The sequence below is a fragment of the Lemur catta genome, chromosome 6, assembly GCF_020740605.2.
Source record: "Lemur catta isolate mLemCat1 chromosome 6, mLemCat1.pri, whole genome shotgun sequence".
NCBI classification, from domain to species: domain Eukaryota; kingdom Metazoa; phylum Chordata; class Mammalia; order Primates; family Lemuridae; genus Lemur; species Lemur catta.
The window spans coordinates 60,047,457-60,060,664 of NC_059133.1; the positions used below are offsets into that span (position 1 = coordinate 60,047,457).

Here is a 13,208-nt window from a genome sequence, read left to right on the forward strand (position 1 = left end):
TAAGCAGCCGCAAGATGTTTAATGATTTTCTATTGCTGGGGACATAAGGAAGGCATTTATTTTCCACACTTAAGAAAATACAGTTTGAACAATTATGATGTTAAGTCACATCCAGACAACCTGGAATACAAAGTTCTGGATTGAAGGGCACGTGTGGATCCGGTCGGCTTTCTGCCCATCTTCAGGGAAATATCATGATGGCGGCAATTACAAGTGAAGCAGATTTTCTGTGGTGTAAACAGGGAGTCAATGGTAAATCTGCTGTGGTGCTTAAAAAAGGAAAAAAAAGGGCCAGAATGTGTGACTAGGTTGTATTATATAATATAAATATATATATTCCTCCAACAGAATGTTTATTAGGCCAATTGATGAATGCCTAATTCAAAATAATGATGATAAGCATTTAGAAGGATTGCTATATACTGTGTTCATTTTATTATTCCAAACAATGTTTTTCTAACTTCATGAGGACTATAATTATACCCATTTTACAGATGAAAACAGGTAAGTTCTTAACCACTTTTGTACTGCAGCAGAAATTTCTGAAGGCAAGGTAACCAGTTTAAGTCAACATCAAAAAAATTCTCTTTGGACATTTAATTAGATTAAATTATTATTTTTTACTAAAAAATGCATTAGAACATGTTAAACATGCATTCTTGTTTCTAGCCATTGAAAAAAAATTGCAAAAGAGATTTCTCAAAAAAAGAAAACCTCCAATATTTTTAACTAATTAAAAAACTCAATTTACTTTGGGCTTCATTTTACTTTTAATCTTTATAACATATGAAGTGGTTTTTTTCCAACAGAGTCAGTGATTTTAGAGTAGATTCTATCCTACAGAGCAATGAGTACCCATAGTGATTCATACCCGTGCAGCCATGAAAGGAAACATGCAAAACTAGGGGAGAAGCCCTTGCCTTTTGCCACAGTCTCATCTGTAAACCATCCTGCATGAGGTAGCACCATGATAGGCTCTTCCCTAGTGTTTAAAGAATAAGATTTTTTTTCACCCATTTTTAACAGCTTTATCAAGAAATAATTCACATAACATACATTTATCCATTTAAAAAATAAAATTCAGCGGTTTTTGGTATATTCTCAGATATGTGAAACCATCACCACAATTTTAGAACATTTTTATTACCTCTAAAAGAAACCCCACACCTTTTAGAAACACCCCTTCCAAACCCCCATTTTTCCTATTCCAGGCAGCCACTAATCTACTTTCTTTCTTTAAAGATTTGCCTGTTATAAGCATTTCATAAAAATTGAATCATATAATAGATGGTCTTTTGTGAGTGGCTTCTTCCACTTAGTATAATGTTTTCAAGCTTCATCCATGTTTTAGCATGTATCATACTTCATTCTTTTTTATGACCACAAAATGTTCCCCTGTATGAATATACCACATTTTCTTAATCCATTCATTGGTTGATGGACATTTGGGTTGTTTCCACCTTTTGGCTATTATAAATAATATTGCTATAACCATTCACATACAAGGTTTTGTGTGGACATATGTTTTCATTTCTCTTGAGTATATACCTAGAAGTAGAATTTGCTGGGCCATATGGTTACTTCTTGTTTAACTGCTTGAGAAACTGTCAGATTGTTTTCCAAAGTGGCTGCACCATTTTACATTCCCACTAGCAGTGTATGAAGATTCCAATTTCTCCACATCCTTGCCAAATTTATCATCTGAATTTTTGATTTTAGCTATCTTAGAGGGTATGAAGTGGTATCTCATTGTGGTTTTGATTTGCATTTCTCTGATGACTAATAACATTGAACACTTTTCATGTGCTTATTGGCCATTTGTATATCTTCCTCAGAGAAAATGTCTATTCATATTCTTTTTCTATTTTTTAATTAGGATATTTATCTTTTTATTATTGAGTTGTAGTTCACATATATTCCTGATGGAAGTCTCTTACAAGATATATGATTTGCAAATATTTTTTCCCACTCTATATGTTATCTTTTCACTTCTTTGATAGTGTCCTTTGAAGCACAAAAGTTTTTAGTTTTGATGAATTCCAATCTATCTACTTTTTTTTGTTGTTTCTGCATTTGTTGTCATACCTAAAAATCTGTTGCCCAATCTAAGGCCACAAATACTTACTCCTATATTTTCTTCTATGAGTTTTATAGTTTTAACTCTTAAGTTTAGATCTTTGATCCATATGGGGTTAATTTTTGTATATAGTATGAGGTAAGGATCCAACTTCATTCTTTTGCATGTGGTTATCCAGTTGTCCCAACATCATTTGTTGAAAAGACTATTCTTTCCTCATTGAATGTTTTTGCACCCTTGTCAAAAATCAGTTGGCTATACACATGTTGATTTATTTCTAGACTCTCAATTCTATTCCACTGATCTGTGTTGTCTATCCTTATGCCAGTACCAATACTGTTGTTTTGTAAGAATAAGATTTTACAAACACTCATGGTTGACATAGTCACAACTCACAACTTTCATACTTTCAATAAATGAATAATGATCATTTATTAAATAGATTAACAGACAATTTGGCTCAAATGATCTAAGTCCCTATTAAAATCTTATAGCATATCAGTAGTGAACTATTACAAAGTTGTATGCTAGCTACTATGTTTAGGATGAAATTTATATGACAAAGAGAAGACTCATTTTTAATCTAATTATGCATTTTGAAAATTAAAATCTCAAAATAAAATAAATTATATAATTTTGGAACCAGAAAAAAACTTAAATCTGGGCCAATCTATTTTGTCTTTTTAAAAAAAAAAAGACTTCAAAAAGATCTTCACTCTTTCCATAATAAAAAGTCACCTCTTCCAAATTGTGACCTAAAAAAGCATTTGCTCCATTAAATTTATTTGCAGACTAGAAATAATTCAGGTGCTTTGACAGACTGTGTACCTCTCTAAATGTGTACCCCTCTAAAACGAACAAACAATTATTGGTGAGGACAGAGCTCATCAACAATTAGGCTCATCACACTGAGGGTATGTCTGCAAATATTGACATGACAGAATTTTGTATTTGTTTTCTGGCTACTTGGCACCATGCAGATCCAACACAATATTTTAACAGTAAAGTTCATTTTAAAATAGAAACATATTGAGAAAGTACTGCTATGTTTTGAAAAAACCACTAAAGTTATATGCTAAGAGAAATCATGAAATGATTCAAGAATATTTTCTTGGTCTGTATACTTTATATTAATATATTTAAATTTTTCATTTTTCTACTTAATATATATTTCTAGTGAGCTAATTTAAAGGAACATAGTTTCATTAATGTGAAACAAAAGCTAAAGTGCTCTTAGATGCCAAAAACCAATCTATACAATTTCTTTGGATCAAAGCCTAACATAGCAGTTCACACTGTTGTATACAATTATTTTTCATTGAACACATAAAAAGATTTACACGTAAAAGGAACATATGAAGATGGAAGATTTGTAAAACTTAAAGGATGCCTCCAATCTGCTGTAGATAATCATCATATCATCATACCCCTTGGAGAATAAATGGTTGTACATTAGATGAATAAAGAGACTCAATCCATACCACATTTTTTTAAAACATCAGAGTAACAAATTACTTTCTACGTTAAAACATTTACAGAATAAAGAGAGGAAGAGGGAGGGGAGAGGGGAGAGGGGAAGGGGAAGGGGGAGGGGGAGGAGGCACTGAAGTGTTCCCAGCACCTTTCTTGTTGGAAGCAGTTTTCAGTGGTACCTCGTGAGAGTGGCTACACTTTTAAGACAAAACCTTCTGTGTTTGTCCCCAGAAATGTACAAAATGGAGTGTCCAGATAATCCCCAGACATCGGAGGAAAGGCAGGGGGAGGAGGGAGAAAGAAACCACACCAGCAGAGGTTGGAATTCAGTATAGATGCCATGCAAAGGTGGCATAATATGGGTTTGGGCAGAGAATAAAGGAGTAGAACAAGCTTTCAACTGTTCTCTAATTCTTGTGCCTGAAATTCCCCTGTCACTATTATAAAGATTCAAAATTATGCCTAATCCAAAGAAGGCTGTCACCCTTGGTTTTGGCAAGGTCCTAAACCCACCATCCATTTGTTCAATTATACATTTATTGGTAACCTATGTGTCAGGCTTTGATATATACCCTGTTATAGACTTAGATAAACTGGTAACATCATGTTTTACTCAGACTATAGTGAATTTGACTAGATTTACTCAATTTGCTGTGTTTTTTCTTTATTATTTTTGAAAAAGGTATCAACTTTGGAATAATTAAAACACAAATTACAGTCTGCACACGGTCTAACTTCCCAAACCTTCTTCCCACTTGTATTTCCAGACTATATTATTAAACCTTCCATAATGGACAGCAGAAAACATGAGAATAGAATTTCCTAAAAACGTGCTGTGTCATGGAGTAAGATGATCACAATAGAAAGCCAGACGCTGGCATCAGCTGACTCTTCACAGTTTACCCTGAGACCTGCACTTTGGTGGCAGTCTCTGGCAATCCCTCCATCCCTGCTCCAGCTGGAGGGGTTGGTGCCGGCAATCTAAAGCTATGCCTGGCATAGCTTTCTCTTGGGAAAGCTCTACAGATAAAGCAATAGCAGGAGTAGCAAGGAGGCAGCCTCCTCTACACCATGGCAACCTAATTTCGAGTTAGAATTAAGGTGTGTGCACATGTGCTATGAGCCAGCCGTAGGTCTGTCCCAGGGCTAATGTTCTCTGTCACTTGCTGGGGTGCTAAGGTGACAGAGCAGAATGTGGAGAAAGCTGCACTTCCAGCTTTGATGGGCCAGATTTTAAGTAGCTGAAAAGCCTCTTCCCAGATTTCAAACATGTTTGTTTTTAAGTCATACGCTAGACTTGGAGGCAGAGGGCCTGGGTTTGAATCAAAACTCTATCACTTACTATCTGTCTGAGCCTCAGTTTCCTCATGTGTCAAATGGGAAAGATTAGCATCAACTCCCAGGTTTGCTATGAAGATCAAATGGTAAGAGATAAGCCTCTAAGGTGGGCGTGCTTAGTGGGCACTCAGAAACATGTGTGGAGTCTGATTCCTGACAGCTGCTCTCTCTGCAGACGTGTGTGCCTCGCTACGGAAATCTTCAGTGAACTACCAAAGTCCCACACCTGCTTTTTCCCCTTTCCTAATTGGAATCACAGGAGGAAGAAAAACTTATGTAAAGGGCTTCACCAGCGTGTACCTCTAAATAAATTACGTGATTCTCAAAACCACATTTTTTTAAAAAAAAAATCACACTTTTGGCTATCCTTTGCACATATATGTCTCTGTACACACGTTCCACAGATTTCTGATGCAAACCACAAGGCAGTTCAAAAGCTAACTGTCTGAAGCCGATCTTTCTCCTCCTTTTGGGAGGCAGCTGTGGGAGCGGAACAGGGAAATAGGGTCTGAAGCAGGATGCATCATCAACACGGCATGGTGCAGTAAACAGCATGAACACTGAGCAGTCAGACCTGAACAATACTTGTTCTCCTCATTGCCAAAGTGGGAGTGAAAATGCCAAATCATATCGTGATGGTGAAGATTGAACTATGTATGTAAGCTGCCAACACAGTGCCTAATGCATAGTATATGTTCAGGAAAAGGTAGGTGTTTTCACTCCTCACCTGTGGCTCCTAAATTCAAAGATTTGACCATCTTCTGAATTCCCATACCCTTCTCCGATACTATGACTTGTAGAGTATTATAGTAATTGAGTTTAAATCTTCTGGCCTCCTCCTTTAGAATAAGGACTCCATTTGATGCATCTTAGTACACAGCAGAGACCTAACCCAGTGCCCAGCATTCCTTTGTGGAATGAATAAAACATCACCAAATAATTGAGAGGGGATTGTGTACGTTTTTAAAGACAGCCAGTTCTATTAGGCAGTTTCTGGTAATAGATTATAAAGGCAAACCTACCAAGAGGGGAGGAGTATCCGTTAAGAGGGAGGGAAAGGAAATTCCGTTTGCTTTTGCACCGGGCAGGGCAGCAGTATGTGCGAGGGCTCACACGCCTGAGAAGCTGTTACCCTCGCAGCAGGCTGGGGCGCTTTGCTGTAGAAATGGAACCGGCCTACTAACTGCAGGAGGCGCTTGAGCAGTCCCAGTACTCCCTGGAGCCCAGGGAAGAACAGGGGAGGCTTTTAAAAGGCTTAAGAGAAAGGCAGGTATTATGTCTATTACGAACATTTGCAAATAATGTGACCACTTACAAAGGTTTTGTTAAAAGATTACAATATTGGAAGGCATTATAGTAAAATAATGTACCTTGGAAGCAGCTTTCCTGTGGAAAAACACTAAGATTTCTATTTACTAAGGTCCAACATATAGATTGTGATTAAAATCACAAATAAACCTTCAGCTAAAAATCACTGTTTTGTTAAACAGAAACAGCCAAGGAAATAGCGAAGGGAAATAGTTGCTTCATGTCCTGCACTACCAGCGTGGAATGTGGAGAGATATATTTTCCTCTAAGACAGAAACTTAATGAGGTATACAGAAATTTGCCTAGAGACTCTTATTGGAATGGCACTTACTTAAAATAAAAAAAAAAAAAATTGAAAGCACAGATTTTAGTCTTTAAACAACCAAGACCCTGGATTTGAAGGGTTTTAGGAAATAAAGCTGCTTTTCAATGGATTGGGAGGAAAGCCCTGAAGCAAGTTTGGCAGAAGCATCCCTTGGATCCTAGACAGAGAGTGTATCGAACAATTCCAGGTTTTATGCTGTGCTTGGTACAGCATTGGCCATATAACAAGTAAATAAAATAATAGCAACATGTGACATGGATAGCTTGATTCTCCCATTCTTACTGTGAAACCCACATACCAGATGGTAACGCACATCCGTAATCAAGCGCAGAGCCTGTGTGGGCAGGGGGCTGGCTGCAGCTCTGAGTCAGGCCTGCTGCCTTCCCTCCGGGCCCCCTTGTGCAGGAGCCCCACGACCCTCAAGAGCAGTTATGAGGGGCGGTGCTGGTGCCTTTGCTTGCTCAGAGAGCCTGTGGATGGGGTCCAGACAATCCATGAATGATGCCGATTTCCTTCAACTATGTACAAAATGACATCGAATCAGCATCTTTTACCACCAGAAGAAGTGACGTTCTAATAAGATCTGTAAATAACCTGAGACACCTCAGCTAGAACAAGTACAGTTGGTTGTTTATGAGACACTTGGCAGTATTAGCTCTTTAAAAAAAAATCTACCCTGAGGACATTATGCTGAGTGAAATAAGTCAATCACAAAAGGAAAAATACAGAATGATTCCATTTATGTGGGGGACCTAGAGGAGTCAAATTCATAGAGGCAGAATGGTGGTTGCCAGTGGCTGGGGGAGGGAGGAATGGGGAGTTATTGTTTAATGTGTGCAGAATTCCAGTTTTCCAAGATGAAAAGAGTTCTGTGGATGGACGGTGGTGATGGTAGCTCAAAAATGTGAAGGTACTTAAGGTCCCTCAACTTTACACTTAAGAATGGTTAAGATGGTAAATTTTGTGTTATGTGTTCTCTACCACAACTTAAAAATATATAAATAAATAATATATTCATAAAAATCTAATACACATTTATTTCTTCTGAGGATCAGTGAAAACCATGGAGATGTTCCTCCTATCATAAAATGATGGCAGATACATTTTGAAGTATTTAAAGGCAGTCTTCCGTAACACTCCTTAATATAGGTGTTTGTTCCTCTAGAAAGTGAGCTCTTCTGGATCAGGGTGAGGTTGTCCTCAACTTTGTGTTTTTGTGGCTTTGTACAGGCCCTCAAAACATGAGGTCCATAGCATCCCCGGGCTTCTATTATTAAGACAACCCAAATGTTAAATGGATTCTTTAGTTCTACCAAAAATCAATTTTTAAAAAAAGTCAGACCACTTCTAAAGCAATTGAATTCAGTGGGAGGAGAAACGTATTTCTTTTTGAGATTTGAAGTTATATTAATCAAATTTCAAAGAACAACAGCATATTCTTTCATGCTGCATATATTTTTTTGTGTGTGTCATTCTTTTGCTTGTTTGTTTGTTTGATTTTTCAGACAGAGTCTCACTCAGTTGCTCTGGATAGAGTGCAGTGGCATCATTCAAACTCCCGGGCTCAAGTAATCCTTTTGCCTCAGCCTCCCGAGTAGCTGGGACTACAGGCACACACCACCACCCCTGGCTAATTTTTCTACGTTTAGTAGAGACAGAGTTTCACTCTTGCTCAGGCTGGTCTCAAACTCAAGCAATCCTCCCATCTCGGCCTCCCAGAGTGCTAGGATTACAGGTGTGAACCACTGCGCTCAGCTTGCAATATGGTTTTTGAACTGAAGAGCTCAAACCTTTGGTGCTGTGACCTCATGTTTCCTTGCATCTGTGGCCTGGGAAATCAAACTTCACATTGGACCAACCTCTGTATGTGTCAGTTATTGACTCAGCAGAGAAGAGCCTGATCAATAATTGCCTGAAAGGAAATACTAGTTTGATCTAAAAAAGGAAGCTCATGTTTTCATGATCAAAGCAACTTCTCAGGGAACTTCATGTATCTCATTGATTATGTTCCCAAATAGTGACACAGCTGGCTCTCAAAACATCTCTCACTTGAAATTCAAGGTGAGGCTGCTTCTCTTGCACTTATGGTCTCTACCATGCAATTAAGAAGGATATTATGGAGTATGTTTGTGCATTAAGGGTTTTGTCTCCCTAATAATCTAAGTCCTTTGTGCAGAAGAAAGATCATATTTTCTTAGTAAATTTGAGGCAGACCCTATGTTAGACATGTTGTGCTTGTCAACTACAAATTATCACCAAACACTTCCTGGGTGAATGTTTGCAATTCATAATTAATTGATGGGTTGAATGGCTATTGATTGAGTCAAAAAATGTTTATTGAAGTGGGTCTTACTGTAACCCTATTGTACTTTCCCCTTTGTTGACAACCACATCTGCAAAAGCTCACTTTACACCCTCTAAACACAATATTTTTGTTTTTTAACCTCAAAGTGGGGACAGAAGAAGTGTTTGCTGGCTATCCTCTGGATTAGTGATCTACGTGACCAATTGTCCATTCATCTTCCCCTCTTTGTTTCTCTACTTTTCAGCTCAACAAAAGCCCACAATAATGTTTCATTTAGAAATATGAACACCATAGAAGGAGAGGGAAAATAAAAGTGATTTTGGCCACTAACAAACATTCTCCAAGCCAACCAACCAGTTAGGCCATTTCTAAACTCTAATGCAGTGTGTGGGAAAATGCAGTCTCCATTTTACTAGGTTAAAAATCACTGAAGAGTTTGATATATTGCCCCAATTTCAACATGTTTTAGAATCATAGTGATGTTTGCCAGAAGGAAAATCAAAGAATATCATGTTCAGTGATTCTCATTCTTGGTTGCATATGAAAATCACCTGAGACACTTAAAAAAAAAAATACTGATGCATAGATCCCAACCCCAGAGATTCTGGTTTAACTCTGTTTAGGGTATATATTTTTAAAAGTTTTTTTAAAAAAAAGTTTTAAAAACAGTATTTTAAAAAAGCTTTTCAAGAAATTCTAACGTGTAGGCAGGGTTGAGAATCACTGATACAGCCACATTTATGGAGAGAGAAAAGGGAAATGATTTGCTATAAGTAGCTCAGAGATTGGGAGAAGGATGCACACAGGGACATTTAAATCATAAATCTAGTACTCAAAACTTCTTGAAACTTCTTTTTTACAGTATCCTTCCTCCAAGTCTGTTCTTTAGAAAGTGCAAAAACAGAAAGTACTATCAAGTAGGTGATTTTCATTCATCTTACAATGATTTCAAATTGAGATTAAAGGCAAACTGGAAAGTTTATTTTAGTTTTCATTTCAATATCTGAATCATGATGAAGCCAAAAGATGAAAGAATTCTACCTATTGTCAGGAATCTGCCCAAGGAAGACAAAAAGTCTATGTGTGCCCTGACATATTACATACTTCTAAAATTAAATAGATTAATCAGAGGCATGAAGTTTAAAGAAGAAGAGAAAACAAAATGAAACAATGAGTGGCCATAATGAATGCTGGGCTCAGACTGATTCTAAAGATGATTCCATTCTGCTGTAAATGTCAAGTAATGGAAACCTAAGAGAAAATGCAAATGGCTAATAAATAGGTGTAAAGATGCTCAGTCTCACCAGCATCAGGAAATGGTCAGGAAACTGGAAATTAAACTTCAATTCAATTGATTAGATTAAGAAAAAGTAAGAAGTTGATCATACTGGCTTGGCAAAGGCGTGGAGCAAAAAGGCTGAAGCACATTCGAGAATTATGTTGCTTCCAGACAGAAAGGGAGCAACAGGAATGTGCAGGCTACAAAAGATTCTGGGAGAGGAAGTCCTTGGGAAAAAGCTGTTGTTCCTCGTCAGCCCCATTATTTTACCTTCCACTTAGCGTGTTGAGTCCGCACATTTAGGGCCTTGTGTAGTGTGTATGGGCAGTTTTAGAATCGGTTCCTGAGGAGCTCAGCAGTGTTTGGGCTACTCTCCCTGCTTTTTGCCTCTTTCCGCCATCCCCAGCCCACCACAGCAGCAGATCTCAGGGTTCTCAAACTGGAGAGAGCAATGCTTACTGGCCGCCCCCACCCTGAATTCCTTGTCATCACACAAGTTGACAAGCGCTACATTCCTGGACAGTAACCTTCCCACCAGCCCGGCTGCCGGACATGCGTCTGCCTGGCATTCACGGAGTGCTCGCTGGCATGAGGCATAGCGTTCCATTTTCTCATACTGTCATTCTGTCCTCCAACAGTCCTAGAAAGTAATCATTATTTCTATCCCTATTTTACATAAGAGAAAACTGAGGTTCAGAAAGTGTAAGTGTCTTTCCGAGGTAGCAAGGGCCCTGATTTTGCCGGTTTAGGAATCTCACTTGGATGTAAAAGAGCAGTTTGGAAAGTGAAAACATACTTTTTCACCAGTTTCCTCCTGGGGGGACACCGTATCTAAATAGATCCTGGTGGAACTGGCTAACCGCTGGGAGGCTGACCCAGGTGTGGTGACCCAGCATCTGAGCTCGGATCTCCAGGCTCTGCTTCCTGTGGTCTCTGAGGCACAGCATTCTTTCATTGCCAGCCCTTCTGCACAGGGGTCCGGCCACCTCTGCTGCAGTCCCTGGAGGAAGAGGCCTCTGCTGCCACTGCTGCCACCTGCTGGAATCTGGTCTCTCTGCCCAAGCTGCCGTCACGGGCCATGCCATGGTCCTTGCTCATGCTCTAACTTCAATGCGTTACACCCTCTGCTCCTTCTGGGAAAATTGGCAAAATCTCAACAAGTTCACTCCAATTTATCTACTTAAATTTGTGTCCTTAGGGCTGCCATCTATCAGTTCCCTCCCTGTGTCCTATGAAGAGGAGAAGAGAGCCTCCTTCTTCCTCTGGCAGAGAATATGCTGTCCTTGTGTCATAGACCTGCCCCCAAAAGATTCCCAGCCTTTTGGTATGACACAGCATGGTGCATCTTGACTTATAGTGCCTGGGCCAGCATTCACCCATCAGAACTTTGGGAGACACTTTAATGAACATGAATCAACAATGAAGAGTATCAAGGCTGACACCCCCACCCCCAACTCTAAACCAAGAATCAGGGTACTTGGTGTCATGAAGAATTACTTCAAGGAGACTAACCGAGAAAAGCAGAACTTCCGTGGATTCATTTAAGATATGCCCAGGCAGTCCAGCCCATGTAGTAATCCACTCTAAGAAATATTTACAGCATTAAGTGCTTAGCAAGTGACAGAAATGGACTCAAACCCATTTAAATTGGGAATAGGGGGTTAAAGTCTCCTATGTACCCCAACCATGGGAAAAGCCATGGAGGACTGACCTTAGGTATGTCTGAGCTAGGAGATCCGACTTTGGGATTCTCTGTATTTGTCTCTCATCTCTGTTTCTCCCTGCGTGCTGGGTTCATTCTGTCTGCGTTCAGAAGTACTGGGCGAAAGGGGCATGTTCATGGACAAGAGCAGCCTGGACTCACATCCCCTCCACTCCTTGCCGACACGGGAAAAACTTTCCCGCAGCTCCACTTAGAAAAATCCTGGGGAAAGATTCAAATTCACCTCTTTTGGATCACGTGACCATCTCTGATAACTGGACTGGGCTTTGTGACCACAAGAAAGGGGAAGGAGTGTGGGGCAGAAAATGAAATATAGACATTACAGTTCTGTGTAATTAATGTGTTTGTAAAACATAATTTATTTTATTTTCATCAATTTTGGGTTTTTTATAGGATGAAATAAGCTTCCACAGACAGAATCCCAACTGATAAAACTGACCACTGGAGGTTAGGTTTTAACTTATTAGCCATAGTGTTCCTTTATCTCACTTATCACAGTTTTAGTTATACGTTTATTATATGATCAGTTGATGATTGCCCATCTGCTCAGCTGGCAAGGACCACAAACACTTTCATTCACCATGATTTTATCAACGCTCAGAACATTCTTGGTATATAGTTGGCATCTAACACATCCTCCCAGTGATTGACGAAATAATCAACCTTGATGGTAAATTCAATATAAGTAAGCACCAGATGATTCCAAAGTTAAAGAATCGTAAGTTAAGAAACACTATAAGAAAGAAAAAGGAAATGAGATGAATGCCTGGAATTAGAAGATCCAAGTAGCTTCACCACACCTGGCCTTCCAAGGAATACACAGAGCAGAGACACGGTGACATCATAAGTATCTGATGAGCTAAAAGTTAAAAACTTAAGATGGTCATAAGAGAAAAAGGTTTAAAGTTCTAGCTAACTCCGAAAAGTTAAAAGCTTACAGAAAAAAATTAACATGTACATGATGTAAAGGACACACTTGAGCTTAAGAAACCTACCACCTATCACTGTATTTCCATTTGACTCAGTTTTCAAAATGGAAATGTCATCAAGCCAGAACTCCGGCTAGATCTCTTAATTGCCCTACGTTTAATGGAACAACATCCTAATGAAAATCACGCTGCTTGAGTACTTTATTGGGTTGTGCTAAAAATCAGAGCCTTTCAAAGAGTCAAATGCACATGTTCTTGCTCTCTGTGTCTGATTCTCTTGTTAATTAAGCTCCACAGCTCCCCTGATCGGGGCTTCCTGAGCCTGAGGCAGCCTGGCCACTGAGATGGAAGGGCAGCAGTCTGCAGTGACCTTCCCAGGTTACTGGGCACCCCCTCCCCAGTGCGGAAAGAAACAAGCCTTGGCGCGGGGAGGGTGCCGCAGAGGGGAGGC

The 13,208-nt window shown here is 39.2% G+C and overlaps 1 protein-coding gene across 6 annotated transcripts in view; it reads right to left on the minus strand.

Annotated features, from left to right (window-relative positions):
* PCED1B (PC-esterase domain containing 1B) overlaps window positions 1-13,208 on the minus strand; it is a 242,515-nt gene that overhangs the window by 200,394 nt on the left and 28,913 nt on the right. The window lies entirely within an intron of this gene.